Source organism: Rhinopithecus roxellana, chromosome 6 (assembly GCF_007565055.1).
Source record: "Rhinopithecus roxellana isolate Shanxi Qingling chromosome 6, ASM756505v1, whole genome shotgun sequence".
Taxonomy (NCBI): Eukaryota; Metazoa; Chordata; class Mammalia; order Primates; family Cercopithecidae; genus Rhinopithecus; species Rhinopithecus roxellana.
The window spans coordinates 119,487,892-119,504,395 of NC_044554.1; positions in this window are offsets into that span (position 1 = coordinate 119,487,892).

Genomic DNA, 16,504 nt, shown 5'->3' on the forward strand with positions numbered 1-16,504 from the left:
GGATTTGCATATATTGAACCAACCTTGCATCCCATTGATAAAGCCTACTTGATCATAGTGCATCAGCTTTTTGATGTGCTGCTGGATTCAGTTTGCTAGTATTTTGTTAAGGATTTTTGCATGTCTATCAAAGATAATGGCCTGATCTTTTCCTTTTATGTGTCTCTGCCAGGTGTTGGTATCACGATAATGCTGGCCTCCTAGAACAAATTAGAGGGGAATCCCTCCTCCTCAATTTTTTTGGAATAATTTTCATATAAATAGTACCAGTTCTTAACATATCTTACAGAATTCAGCTGTGGATCTGTGTGGTCATAGGTTCTTTTGGTTTGGCAGGCTTTTACTACTGATTCAAACTTGGAATTTTTTATTAGTCTGTTCAGGAATTCAATCTCTTCCTGGTTCAATCTTGGGAGATTGTATCATTCCATGAATTTATCCACTTCTTCTAGGTTTTCTAACTTGTGTCATAGAGGTGCTTGCAGTAGTCTGAGGGTTTTTGTATTTCTGTGGGGTCAGTGGTTATGTCCCCTTTGTCATATTCAATTGTTTTTATTTCTATATTCTCTCTTCTTTAAGTCTAGTTAGTGGTCTATCTATTTTATTAATTCTTTCAAAGAACAAACTCCTGGAATTGTTGATCTTTTGTTTGTCTTATTTTTTGCACCTTAATCTTCTTCAATTAAGCTCACATTTTGTCTATTTCTTTTCTTCTGCTGGCTTTGGCGTTGGTTGCCCCTCGTTTCTCTAGTTTCTCTAGCAGTGATGTTAGATTTTTAATCTGAGATCTTTCTAACATTTTGATGTGGGTGTTTAATGCCATAAACTTTCCTGTTAACACTGCTTTAGCTGTGTCCCAGAGATCCTGGTATGTTGTATCTTTGTTTTCATTAGTTTCAAATAATTTATTGATTTCTATTTTAATTTCATTATTTACCCACTAGTCATTTAGGAGAAGGTTGTTTAATTTCCATGAAATTGTATAGTTATAAGTGATTTTCTTAGTATTGATTTTAATTTTCTTTTTTTTTTTGTTTTTTGCATTGCAGTCCAAGATAATGTGGTTGGTATGATTTCGTTGTTGTTGCTGTTGTTTCTGAATTTTTTAAGAATTGTTCTATGGCCAATCGTGTGGTCAGTTTTAAAGTATGTGCCATGTGCAGGTGAGAAGAATGTATGTTCTGTTGTTTCTGGTTGGAGAGTTCTGTAGATGTCTATTAAGTCCACTTGGTCAAGTGTTGAGTTAAAGGCCTGAATATCTTTGTTATTTTTCTGCCTTGATGATCTGTCTAATATTGTCAGTGGGGTGTTAAAGTCCCTCACTGTTACTGTATGGTTATCTAGTCTCTTTGTAGGTTTACAAAAATTTGCTTTATGAATCTAGGTGCTCCTGTGTTTGGTGCATATATATTTAGAATAGTTAAGTCTTGTTGAATTGAGCCCTCTACCATTAGATAACTCACTTCTTTGTGTTTTTTATCTTACTTGGTTTAAGTCTGTTTTGTCTGAAATTAGAATATCAACCCATGCTTCTTTCTGTTTTCCATTTGCTTGGTAGACTTTTCTTCATGCTTTTACTTTGAGCCTATGGGCATCATTGCATGTGAGATGGGTCTCTTGAAGACAGCATACAGTTGGGTCTTGCTTCTTTATTCAACTTGCCACTCTGTGCCTTTTAATTGGGGCATTTAGTACATTTACATTCAAGGTTAGTATTGATATGTATGGATTTGATCCTGTCTTTGTATTATTACCTTGTTATTATGCAGACTTGTTAGTGTGGTTACTTTATTACGACACTGGTCTCTGTAATTAAGTGTGATTTTTTGTACTGAGCATTGGTTTTTTCTTTCCATAAGCACTCCCTTCAGGACCTCTTGAAAGTTACGTGTAGTGGTAATGAATTCCCTTAGTGTTTGCATGTCTGAAAATAATCTTATTTCTCCTTCGCCTGTAAAGCTTAGTTGGCTGAGTACGAATTTCTTGGTTGGAAATTCTTTTATTCAAGAACGTTGAATACAGGCCTCCAATCATTTCTGGCTTTTAGAGTTCCTACTGAAATGTCCACTGTTACCCTGATGGGGTTCCCTTTGGAGGTTATTTAGCACTTCTCTCTAGCTGCCTTTAACATTTTCCCTTCATTCTGACCTTAGAGAATCTGATAACTATGTGTCTTGGGATGGTCTTCTTTTGTAGTATTTTGCAGGGATTCTCCACATTTCCTGAATTATTACATTTGCATCTGTATTGAGGTTGGGGAAATTTTCATGGATGATATCCTAAAATATGTTTTCCAAGTTGCTTGCTTCCTCTCCTTCTCTTACAGACACCAATGAGTAGTAGATTTGGTCTCTTTACATAAGACCACATTTCTCAGAGGTTTCATTCATTCTTCCTTATTGTTTATTTATTTATTTTTGTCTGACTGAGTTATTTTGGAGAGCCATCTTCAAGTTCTAAGTTTATCTGCTTGGTCAATTTTATTGTTAATACTTGTGATTGTTATTTTGGAGAGCCATCTTCAAGTTCTTGGTTTCTTTTATCTGCTTGGTCGATTTTGCTGTTAATACTTGTGATTGTATTCTAAACTTCTTGAAGTAAGTTTTTCATTTCTATCAGATCAGTTTGGTTATTTCTTAAAATGGCCATTTCTTCTTTTATCTCCCGTAACATTTTACTGCATTGAGTTTTGACTTTCTGCTCAACGTTTATGCTCTTCATTCCTATCCATAGTCTGAATTCTATTTCTGTCATTTCAGCCATTTCAGCCCAGTTAAAAACCATTGCTGGGGAAATATTACTGTTTTTGGAGGTAAGAAGAAACTCTGGCTATTTGAGTTTCCAGAGTACTTGTGCTGACTCTCTCATCTTTGTGGGCTTTGAAGTTACTACTATTCTTTTGACTTTTTTTCTTTTATCTTCTTTGATGCCCTTGGCGGTTTGATTGTGATACAAGATGGGTTCTGTTGACTTGCTTCTTTTCTGGAAGACTTTTAGGGGGCCAAAGCTCTCCTTAGGACTCCTGGACTGCACACTGTCATTCTAAGACACTGGTATCAGGCCCCTGTCTTTGTTCTCTGGCCTTTTGAGGTTAGAATCCTGCTGTGCTGGAGGGGCCAACACGTTCCTGGACCGCTGGTTACAACACTCAATAGGTGGTGTCAGCCAAAGCAATTCACTGGGTGCTGGCAGTGGGATCTATGCATATTCACATATGCCAGCAGCAGTGGCAATGTGGCAGGTTACTTGCTCATTGACTGTGGTGGGGCACTTGAAGACATGAGTCTGGTGTCTTCCCTCTGCACAATCATGCTGCAGCAGTTGCAGCACAAGGAGAGGGGTGGGGCTACTGGTTTCTATGCACATCTTTGCATTGGCAATGGTGCAGCAAAGGGGTGACATGTTCATGCCAGCAGCAGTGGCATGATGGTGTGCATGTGCACACACATGCCAGTGGCAAAGGGGGGAGGCAAGATCCACCCATGTGCACCTGCCCCAGCAAAGCAATGTGGTGGGTGACTGTAGGCAAGTGTGTGCCTGCAAAGTAGCATGGGGAAGGCAGTGGTAGGGGGAGGCAGGTGGGCTAGTGAGCATGGGCAAGGACTGCCCTGCTGGAACTCTCTTACGGTCAGGTGTGGTCTATTACTGCAGAAGCTATGATAAGGACCCTCAAGAGACACCCCAGCTAGGCATCCAAGGCTGCACTGCAAGTAGGCATGGCTAGGCTGGGGCTCCAGGAGAAGCTAGCATATGGTGGGGCTCTCAGGTCAGACCAGCCCCAATTCATGGGCAGGACTGCTCTACTCTGTCCAAGCACCACAGTTCCCCTATGACTGAAGTCTCATAAGGAAGTAAGGCAATCCTCGGAGTATGGGGATCCCTGGCCATGCTCCACTGAAGATGCTCCTATACCAAACCCTCTGGGCTCTGTACCAGCTGGACTTCTGCCAGTACCACCTCACTAAGCAGCTCTCCCAGCCAGTTCAAGTGTCCATAGGGTCATGGGGTCTCCTGCTACCAAGATTCCAGAGGTCCATGGTGAGAGCCAGTTGCTCCTCACCTGCTCAACTCATCCCTTCCCCAGGAGTTGTTGGGGACCAGGGACTAGCCGTGGTGTGTAGTAGCCCTTTGCAGAGTTTCAAGCTTCCTCTCCATTCAGCCTATCTTATTTAACCTCCCTCCATCTACTCTCAATGCCATCCCTCTGAATATGTGCTCAGAATGTACCAGTCTTCTGGATGCCCCATTACACTGTGGCAGATTTTCCTCCTTGCTGCATCTAGTCAGCCATATTGTCTCTCAAGAAATCCTTTAATTTCTTAAAAATGTTTTACCATTGTTACCTATCAATGACTGAAGGATCTGAGATTGAGATATTATTTCCTGGGGAGCTAATAAGGAAGTCAGCTATTGCTTTTATGGATGATGGGAAAAGACATAAGACTCCTGGCCCAGTGACAAAGGGCTCTATTACTCATGCACTGTAAGAAGCATGAATATCAGCATATTTTCATTACTTCCTCTTGTCTCTAAGTCCTACAGCAATGATGCAGGTAGGACCTGAAGGTCTTAATACAGAGTGCTTGTGTTATAGGAAAGAAATCCTGAGCTTAGTAAAACTATACCATTTACAATAGGTGGTAACCATACCTATCCTTTGTCCCAGAGGGAGATACTATCTCTATCTTCCAAGACTATTCACTCTACAAAAATCCTGGAAAAGATAGTCTGGAACAAAAAACAGTCAGTGCCTCTGCTTGCAAGGCATGTAGAAGCACAAGAGATCCATAGGTAATTGTCTTCCCAGATTACCTTGATTTATACAATGACAACCTAATTTTGTTGGTACAAAGAATCTTCAGAGATTTTACTGGCGTCAAGTTTCTCATTTAGTCATGAATATAAGGAAGGGTATGATTTTGTAGTGTAGGTTAAAGAAGACTATTAAAAAACAAAAGGTGCATATGAGTACTAAGCCCCTTCTACTCAGTCACGTCATACATGACCCCAAGTCTTAGGTTTTCTATCTCATTTGACACCATAAGGCTTGGGGTCATGTATGGCATGACAGAGCATTATCATGAAGGTCAGAGGGGTTACCTGGAACCTGCAACTTAGCTTCCACTTATGAGCACTCAACCAATGCCCAGGACACATCTCATAACAATGAATTCTGAAACTGTGAATCTGGGATCCAGATGGCAGGACATTTTAAAGCTTCCCAGGTGATTCCAATGTGCAGCCAAAGGTGAGACTGAGCTCTGATTTCAATGCAAAGATAAAACCTGATTACTGGCCAGGTGCAGTGGCTCACGCCTATAATCCCAGCACTTTGGGAGGCTGAGGTGGGTGGATCACCTGAGGTCAGGTGTTCAAGACCAGCCTGGCCAACATGGTAAAACCCATCTCTACTAAAAAAACAAAAAAACTTACTGGGTGTGGTGGCAGGTGTCTGTAATCCCAGCTACTTGGGAGGGTGAGGCAGGAGAATCACTTGAAGCTAGGAGGCAGCAGTTGCAGTGAGCCAAGATGGCATCACTGCACTCCAGCCTGGGCAACAAGAGCAAAACTCCATCAAAAAAAAAAAAAAAAAACAAACAAACAAAACAAAACAAAAAAAACCCTGAAGGTCTATAGGACATAACACTTATTTTAGGAGAGATTTTTAGTGGCATTTTTCCTTCTTTATGAGATACAGACTTTGAATACTTGTCTTCAAATGCACAACAAAAACTTGAGGACAGATGACTAATTATTTTCTTAAGACAGTTTGTGATATTGCAGGCAAATTCTTCAGTAGTTTAGCTAATCACAAAGATAACAGTATTTAAATGTTCAAACCAAAGTTTCATGTGGGAGGGAAAAACAGATATTTTAAACTTCAAAGTGAATATGATTTGCCCTGGAAGTCACAGCTACTGCAAAGCACTTAAAATTATTTCAGACAGCTAGTCTGTCGGATCACTGCTAGAGCTAGGCATTCCTCACCCTATAATTTGGGGAAAGTGGGTACTGAAAGATAAGAGAATTCACAGGGCTTAGCTTTTACCTTTAGATGAAGAGTTACTTTGTTGCCTTTATACAAAAAATTCTATGTGCTTAAAGCATATCTTACAGAATGCTAGCCAACTCGGTTTGGCAGAGATACATGCGCTAAAATTGCCTCCCTTCTGACTAATACTATATATTCAGCATTTTCCTGATAGGCACACTCTTGGAAGAAGTCCTCAAATATACACTGAATTACTCTGTGAATAAAATATTTGGTCTCATTAGAGCCCTTAAACAGAGCCTTGACTTATCAACTCCAAAGCTGCTGACTTTCCACAGTTCAAATCAGTAGATTTTCCATATGACCTTACCTTTAATGATAAGTAAAGCACTTAGCTACCCCTAGAAGACTATTATAAACTACCATAAAATGTATAAAATGTCTTTTAGGAAGCATAAGTGAAAATGCTGCAAAATCCATTAAAGAAGTGTATCCAGACAATCAAATTTCACTATAAGGTATGAGCAAAGGCTGATAGAATGCTTACAAAATAAAATGCACAGGTCCCATTTAGGGTTTAGCATGTTTAAAAACTATACCAAGGCTACCAAATTAACATGATGGCAAATGAAAAGATCATCTCAAATTGTGTTCATATGCTATTTTTTTCCCAAAGAATTCAAAACATTTTAAAGATCATCAAACTATTAAATCAAAAGAGGTAGATTCTTACTAACCCCATTTTTTTAAGAGAAAGGAGATCATGAGAAATCAATTCATGGTCCAAATGAACTACTACTTGGAGTCAGTCAAATTTTTTTTTATACACTGAGGCCAGGTGATTTGGTAGTTGTCAGTGAAAATCTGCAAACTCGTTACCATCAAAAACAAGAAAGTTATAAGAGTTATAACTTGATATATAAGAGTTAATCTTCTGGTAAATATTTAGTTAATCCTTTAAAAAAAAAAATCTTGCTTGCCCTTGGATTAAGAAAGACCATCAGAGAGCCACTCATAGAAATGCTGTTATAGAACAATACTTTGCCTTTTATCATTTTACTGACAATGCAAATATTACTGACAAATGTTCTTTGATGACTATATCTCCAATACACCGTGTTCACACTCTATAAAAATGTTCTCTAAAGCCAACTTTTTCTTAATAGATTACTTTGTTTTCATTTTAAAGATAGTTGTCAATGATAATTTACTCTTCTGCATTTGCTTCTTGAAAGTAGAATCACTGAGCAATCTTTACAATATGTATGCAGCCTACCTCTGGATCCATGTTATGATTACAACCCTTGTTCTCATTTGTCGTGATTTACTATAGTCATGCAAACATTTTTCTAGTTTAAAAGTAACATAAAGTGAAACTTTGAAAGTGGAAAAAGGAAAATATATAAAATTCATGTTTTTTCTATTTTTTGAGTCTAGATAATTTATAATGATATGTCTTCGTATTTGCTTTTAAATAAATGTACATTTATATTACAAGGCAATGTACATTGTAATTTTGTAGATGCACATTTATTTTGTTTCTAGAAAGTTTTTTAAGTTACTGCTTAAATAGTTGTCTATTCCATTATTTTTCTCCTCTTGGTTTTCACTTATTCCTATACTGGATCTCCTTTACCTGTATTACAACCCTATCATTTGGTCATTAATTCTCTTTGAAATGTTTAGTTCTATTTTCTTTTGCTTGTTGTTTGTACCATTTTTCTTACAATGTTTTTCTCAAATGATTCCTAATTACATTAACTTTTTTATTGACAAATAGAAATGGTATATATTTATGGTGTACATGTTTTGATATATGTATACGTTGTGGAATAGGTAAACCAAGTTAATTAATACATATGTTACCTCACATACCATTTTTTTGTGGTAAGAACACTTAAAACTCTACCCTCTTAGCAGCTCTTAAGAATATAACATATTGTTATTAACTATAGTCACCATGATGTACAATAGATCTTTTGAAATATTTATTCCTCCTTTCTAATTGAAATTTTGTTTCCTTTGACCAACATCTCCAAAATCCTTCCAACTCCTAGGGTCTAGTAACCACCATTCTACTTTCTGTTTCCTCTTAGTATGTTTTTAACGCATTTATTTTTCCTTGTATTTATTCTGATATGATCTTTATTTCTACGACATTCAAAATTTTTATTATTTTTTCTTAAAGTCTATTGGCTCACCATTCTTGTATTTCATACGTTTTACACTTCCCTGTATTCTCACACTTCTGCCTCTGCCTTGTGCTGTTTTTTTTACAGAGAAAATAGTTGTCCTGTTTGGGTTTTTAAAATTCATCTAGAAATATTTAGTTAACAATTTTATTTTGTTCCATGGAAATGATTTTCTCTGTTTAATGTTTTTATCTGTCATGGATTTCTTTTCTCTACTCCTTTCTTAATTTTTCTTTCAGGATATTTTCGGTCCACTTCGCTGATTCCTTTTGATTACAAATTTTAAATAAGGAGAGGTGAGCTTTTTCTGGATCAGCTATTTGTAGAGACTTTGTATAGAGGAATACCAGAGCTTTGCCCTAGGCTAGTAGGAAACGTGTATTATGACACAGTTTGTGCATTTGACCTTTAACCTGCTTTGTTTCTAGACAAAAGAAATAACTGTTGTAGGAGTTATTTATAATGCAGAATCTCACTCATTCACCTTGCACAGCCAACATACTACTTTCAGAAAATATTATATTGTCTTGGTGTTACTCTTTACTCAGTTCAAAAACATCTGTCTCAGCAAGGAAACTGGACCCAAGGATGACCCCACCACCATCTTGATCACTGCACTACAGTCATGGCATATAAGGGATCTAGAGTGTGTTCATCATGCTGTGCCCTTTACACAAGATAGGTATACAAGATATAGTACATCTCAGATACTCAGTGATGGCCTTTTCTTCACGTACTATCCCACATTGTTACATAAGCTCACTATTTTTCACAGACCTTTCATCTGTTCAGGGTTTCTGATCTCCCATAGTTTCATTGAAGATGCACTTTATATATTTGATTCTTATTCATTGAGCTAATTATAGAAAATTACCTGAGAAAAGAAAGGGGAATTATCTCGGAGTTTAAATCAGAACATAAGTTTCAAATTTTATAGTAGTCAAATCCATCAATTTTTTAAATAATTTCTGGTATTTTTGTTGTCTTTAAAAATATCTTCCATATTACCAAGGTAATATGCATTTCTATCATATTTTCAGTTAATTTATTATAGCATGTATCCCTTTATCTGTGTCCTTCTTTACCTAAAGGCAACAACAACATTATCTTCTTCCTAAATAGTAAGCCACTTATTTCAACTTCACCTAGACAAATATTCATCTTTGCCTCACTGATTTGAAAAGCTGATTTTGTCTTAGAGAAAGTAAAAATATCTAATATGTTTATGACCTTTTTTATATTGATCAGTATTTTAATTTGATGGAAGTTGTACATTTTAATTATCAGAAAATACTGCATAATTGTAGTGGATATTTTGTCACTAATATTTATTTTTAAATCATTTTCAAGTATTTATTATCACAGATAAACTTTACCTTTCTTAATGTAATAAAATACCTTCAAGATGTTGTTTAGAATTTCACAAGATGTATTAAATATATGTAAGAATTGTTAATGTCCATGCACTATTCAGTCAACACATGTAAGATCAAATATTAACTTATTTACTTTATTAATATCTGTCTGTCCATCACCCATCATTATTAATAGAATGTAAGCTCCTTGAGGGAAAGAAAAAAGTGCCTGGAATAATGATTTCACATTGTAGATGCTGAATAAATATCTTCTGAATGGATGAATTAGTTAATGGTCAAGTTTGGGTTTTGGAAATATTGCACAGTTGCAATAGAGACCAGGAAGACATACTAGAGTCGATGACATTAGTTTTCGGTTGAACTAATCCAAACAAGAGGAGACAATTTAGACAGTTTAAGGTCATAGCAGTAGGATTAAAAGAACTTAATGATTCTAGCAGACATATACAAAATAGAGCCAAAATAATTTGTGAGTTAAGGTTTTCTGTTATAGCTTTTAAGATGGGCAAAATTCAAGAACTAAACTTTCCTTTCTCTCTCTTCCTCCCTTAAAACAAACCAAGAGTAGCAGGTATTTTAACTCAATATCTGAAAACTAAGGCTTATATTAAAAAAAAAAAAAAATAGACAACAACCAAAAAAAACTACATAAAATTGCATTGGATTGGGCCTTGGCACTTTGGAAAAATTTCTCCTATTTTGGTCTCTTAGGGGGTTCCCAGTTTAATTATTTTATTTTACTTCAATAGTTTTTGGGGAACAGGTGTTTTTTGGTTACACAGATAAGTTCTTTAGTGGTGATTTCTGAGATTTTTTTGCACTCATCACCCGAGCAGTGTACACTGTACCCATTGTGTAGTCTTTTATCCCTTGCCCCTATTGCAACCTTCCCCTTGAATCCCCAAAGTCCATTGTATCATTCTTATGCCTTTGCATCTTCATACCTTAGTTCCCACTTATACATGAGAATATATGATGTTTGGCTTTCCATTCTTAAGTTACTTCACTTAAAATAATGGTCTCCAATTCCATCCAGGTTGCTGCAAGTGCCATTATTTATTATTTTATTCCTTTTTTGAGTAGTATTCCAAGGTGTGTATGTATGTATGTAAATATATACATTGTATATATATATATTTACATTTTATATATATACATGTACATATATATTTACATTGTGTATATATATGTACACACACACACACACACACTTGGGCTGGTTCCATATTTTTGCAATTGTAAATTGTGCTGCTATAAACATGCATGTGCAAGTGTCTTTCGTATAATGTCTTCATTTGCTCTGGGTAGATACCCAGTAGTGGGACTGCTGGATCAAACTGTAGTTCTACTTTTAGTTCTTTAAGGAATCTCCACAGTTTTCCACAGTGGTTGTACTAGTTTTCATTCCCACCAGCTGTGTAAAAGTGTTCCCTTTTCACCACATTCATTCTGACATATGTTATTTTTTGACATTTTAGTAATAGCCATTCTAAGTAGGGTAAGATGAGGTTTTATTGTGGTTTTGATTGGCATTCCTCTGATGATTAGTGATGTTCAGCATTTTTTCATATACCTGTTGTCCATTTGCATATCTTGAGAATTGTGTATTCATGTCCTTGGCCCACTGTTTGATGGAATTGCTTGTTTATTTCTTGCTGATTTGTTTGAGTTCCTTGTAGATTCTGGATATTAGTCCTTTGTTAGAGGCATAGTTTGTGAAGATTTTCTCTCTCTTGATAGGTTGTCTGTTTACTCTGCTGATTATTTCTTTTGCTGTGCCGAAACTTTTTCATTTAACTAAGTCTCATCTATTTATCTTTGGTTTTGTTGAATTTGCTTTTGGGTTCTTGGTCATAAACTCTTTGCCTAAGCCAAAGTGTAGAAGGGTTTTTTCCTATGTTATCTTCTAGAATTCTTATGGTTTCAAGTTATAGATTTAAATCTTTGATCCATCTTGAGTTGATTTTTGTATAAGGTGATAAATTATGATCCAGTTTCATTCTTCTACATGTGGCTTGCCACTTATCCCAGCACCATTTATTGAATAGGGTGTCCTTTTCCCACTTTATGTTTTTGTTTGCTTTGTTGAAGATCAGTTGGCTGTAAGTATTTAGCTTTACTTCTGAGTTCTCTATTCTGTTCCATTGGTCCATGTGCTTATTTTTATACTAGTATCATGCTGTTTTGGTAACTATAGCCTTGTAGTATAGTTTGACATCAGGTAACATGATCCCTCCAGATGTGTTTTTTGCTTATTCTTGCTTTGGTTATGTGGGCTCTTTTTTGGTTCCATATTAATTTTAGGATTGTTTTTTCTAGTTCTATGAAGAATGATGATGGTATTTTGATGAGAATCGCACTGAATTTACAGATGACTTTTGGCAGTAAGATCATTTTCACAATATTGATTCTGTCCATCCATGAGCATGGGATGTATTTCCGTTTGTTTGTGTTGTCAACAATTTCTTTCAGCAGTGTTTTGTAGTTTTCCTTGTAGAGTCCTTCCACCTACTTGGCTAAGTATATTCCTAAGGTTTTGTTTTGTTTTGTTTTTGCAGTCATTATAAAAGGGATTAAGTTCTTGATTTGTTTCTCAGCTTTGTTGTTGTTGGTGTATAGCAGTGCTACTAATTTGTGTATCTTGATTTGGTATCCTGAAACTTTGCTGAATTCATTCATCAGATCAAGGAGCTTTTTAGATGAGTCTTTAGAGTTTCCTAGGTATACAGTCATATAATCAGTGAACAGTAACAGTTTGACTTTCTCTTTACTGATTTAGATGCCCTTTATTTCTCTCTTTTCTTTTTGCTCTGGCTAGGCCTTTCAATACTATGTTGAATAGAATAGTGAAAGTGGGCATCCTTGTCTTGTTCCAGTTTTCAGTGGGAATATTTTCAACTTTTCCCTGTTCCATTTAATGTTGGCTGTGGGTTTGTCATAGATGGCTTTTTATTAACTTGAGGTATGTCCCTTTTATGCCAATTTTGTTGAGGGTTTTAATCATAAAGGGATGCTGGATTTAGTCAAATGTTTTTTCTGAGTCTATTGAGATGATCACATAATTTTTGTTTCTAATTCTGTTTATGTGATGTATCACTTTTACTGTCTTGCATAAGTTAAAACATCCCTGCATCCCTAGTATGAAACTCACTTGATCATGGTGTACTATCTTGGATTCGGTTAGCTATGTACTGCATCAGGATTTTTCCACCTATGCTCCTCAAGGATTGGTCTGTAGTTTTCTTTTTGTTGTTGTTGTTATGTCCTTTCCTAGTTTTGGTATTAGGGTGATATTGGCTTCATGAAATAATTTAGAAAGGATTCCCTCTTTCTCTACCTTTTGGAATAGTTTCAGTATGATTGGTACCAATTTTTCTTGTAGTGTCTGATAGAATTCAGCTGTTAGTCCATCTGGTTCTAGACTTTTTTTGTTGGCAATTTTTTTTATTATTAAGTCTCACTACTTGATTTTGGTCTGTTTAGAGTTTCTATTTCTTCCTCATGCTTTAGATAACCAGATGACTATGTACCTAGGTGGTGATCTTTTTGTAATGAATTTCCCATTCATTTGGGCTTCTTGTATTTGGATGTCTAGATATCTAGCAAGGCCAGGGAAGCTTTCTTCCATTATTCCCTGAAATATGTTTTTGAAACTTTTAGATTTCTCTTTTTCCTCAGAGAAATCAGTTATTCTTAGGTTTGGCCATAACATAAACTCCATTTTCTTGGAGGCATTTTCATTTTTTTCTGATTTTTTTTTCTTAGTATATGTCTGATTGGGTTAATTTGAAAGCCTTATCTTTGAGCTCTGAAGTTCTTTCTACTTTTTCTTGTCTGTTGTTGAAACTTTCCAGTGCATTTTGTATTTCTCTAAGTGTGTCTTTCCTTTCCAGATGTTGGGATTATTTTTTCTTTATGGTATCTATTTCTCTGGAAAACTTTTATGCATATTCTGTTTTTTTAAAATTCTTTAAGTTGGGATTCACCTTTCACTTGTATCTCCTTGAGTAGCTTAATAAACAACCTTCTGAAATCTTAATCTGGCAATTCAAGGGTTTCTTTTTGGTTTGGATCCATTGCTGAGGAGTTAGTATAATATTTTCAAGGTGTTATAGAACCTTGTTTTGTCATATTACAAGAATTACTTTTCTGGTTCCGTCTCATTTGGATAGACTATTTCAGTGGAAAGATCTAGAACCTAAGTCTTGCTATTCAGATTCTTTTTTCCCATGGGGTGATCCCTTGATGTGATCTCCCTCCTTCCGTAAGGAAGGGGCTTCCTGAGTGTTGGACTACGGTGATTGTTATTGCTTTTCTGCATCTAGCAACCCAGTAGGGCTTTCACAGGCTCCAGGCTGGTGCTGGGGAATGTCTGCAAAGAGTCCTATCATGTGATCCATCTTCTGATCTCCAAGCCATAGATACCAGCACCTGCTTTGATGCAGGAAAGAGGGGAGTTAACTAGACTCTGTAAGAGTCCTTGGTTGTAGTTATGTTTATTGTGCTGACTTTGTCAAATGATGCTTATGCTAGTAGTGAAGTTGTCACATAGATAGGCTTAGGAAACTCTGGCTAGCCTGGATGTTTCAGGCAGTGGAATTAACTATTGTTTTCTCCTTCTTGGAATCAGGGTTATTCTGTCATGAGTTGCTGTAATGGCCTGAGTTAGTTGGCTTCCAGCCAGCAGGTGCACTTTCAACACAGTGCCAGATGCAGTAGTAGTACGGAGATCTAAGCTTGCACTAAGTTGGCCAGCATAAGCATTCTGGTTCCTCAGGCAATGGGCATGGTCATAAAGCTCCCAAGATTTTATATCTTTTGTCTTTGGCTACCAGGGTGGGTAGAGAAATACCATCAAGTTGGGGAAGGGTTAGGTGGGTCTGGGCTCAGGCTAACCTTGAGCAGGGCTTGCCATGGCCACCGTCTTTACCATACAGAGCTCAGAAGTCATGCAGCAGCCATCCACATAGAATCTACTGGAGGTAAACTATCTACAGTTGTAGTTTGCTTCCTAAAATCCTGAGGAAACCAAGCTTCTTTGAGTTCTCTGCTGGACCATTTCTCAGGACCTCATTTATACAGTTCCAAGAGGCACATTTTACTAAATCTTCCCAAACAACAACATAAAGGAAAGAACACAGAGTGAGAAAAGACCATGGCTTTGCTATTGATTAAGGGAAGTCCTAAAAAATACTAAACAATACTTCTGCTTATACACCAGTGACAAGAATTACATTATATGCTCACACGTTGATGTAAAGGAGCCTGGGAAATGTAGTCTTTATTGCAGACAGGCATGTGCCTACCTCAGAATAGGGGTTTCAATTATCTTGGAACAAAAGGAAAATGAATACTGTGGGACAAACTAGCACTCTAGTGCTATGCCAGAAAATTGATTTGGGCTATGTTTATACTATGACCGTAAAGGGATTTGAGTTATGTCTCTAACCCTTTCATTTGTCAAAAAAAAAAAAAAAAGAAGAAGAAGAAGAAGGAAAAAGGGGAACAACAAAAAAGAAAGAATAGAGTAATAGATTTCTAGAAAGAATCTCAAAAGTAACAGTGTTCAATCCAGTTGAATATATTTAACAGATGGAGAAAATTACAAAGATTACAGAGCTATAAATTTTAAAAATAATTAGGTTAGATTAGAAGTTGTAAAATGTAATAAACTATAATAAAATAAACTTGGTATTATAAGTATTATAATTCCTTACTTTCCTGCATCCTATGACAGAGACAGTAGAACTCAATAGTGCTACATCTTTATAAGAACTAAATGCAAATAACATGGATAAAGACTACACCATTAATATGTAGTCTTATTGAATCTGAAATTATTTGCTCACTACTCCATTAAGAGGCTAAGTTATGATGGAGGACTAATGTTGGATTGGGACAGACAAGGATTGACAGAGTGGAAAATAAAGGTTGGAAGACAACCTTGCGGTCACAATCATACTTTTTTATTACATCTCTCTGATTGTGACACAGTTAAAAATACACTCGAAATTTGAGAAAATAAGGCATAATTTCTAGATATCATTATTACAGCAGACAGACAATTATGCAAAAGCACTAACAAAAGCAATTATACTACCAGCATGGGGCAATGGCAGCCATTTTGCAAATCCATTTGCACCCTCCTTCCTCTCCTCAGGGATGCACTGAGGGCAGAAATGATTTCTTCCACTCTTATTTCCAAGATTATCTATATGATGATGAGTAAGGACTGTTCCATTCCAAGCTTACTTATCATCCCATTAAACAATTGGAAAATTGTGGACAGCAGGAATATTAAAAATTCTGTCTGCATTTACAATCCAATTTCCTATGAATAATCTTCCAGATCTGGCTGAAAAATCAAGCACAGCGAGCTTCACATCTGGTGGATGCAGTACATAAGTTACCACCCCCCTCAGCACACAGGCTTTACTGCCAAATGCCAGAGCATCCTGCAGCAGGAGCAATGGAAAGACCTACATTCTATTGTTTATAAACTCATTGTGTGGGAAAAGGGTAATTAAGCTGGTTCTATTCTCATCATCTCTGATGGCACAGGGCAGGTGATTCCAAGATAATGGCACCTTTCAAATGGGTTTTATGGTGATGCAAAATTTATAATTTGTAATAGAAAACTACATTATGCTAGCTACTAGGTCATTTTTTCCACTTGGATAATAGTATTTTTATTTCTTCTATTCTAATTTAGAAGTCAATGCAGTGTAAATAACTACACCATTTGCTTATTACTATCAAATTCACAGAAGCAAAGATGATTAGAGTCAATTTTGTCATTTTTGAGTTAATGTGGTACAAGGGTATTTTAGTGTCTCTAACAAGTGTCAAATAAACAAATAAAAAACATCAAAAACAAACATCAGTTTTGAATTTTCTGCTTTTTGTATACTCTCCAAAAGTTTATTTAGGACATATCCAATATA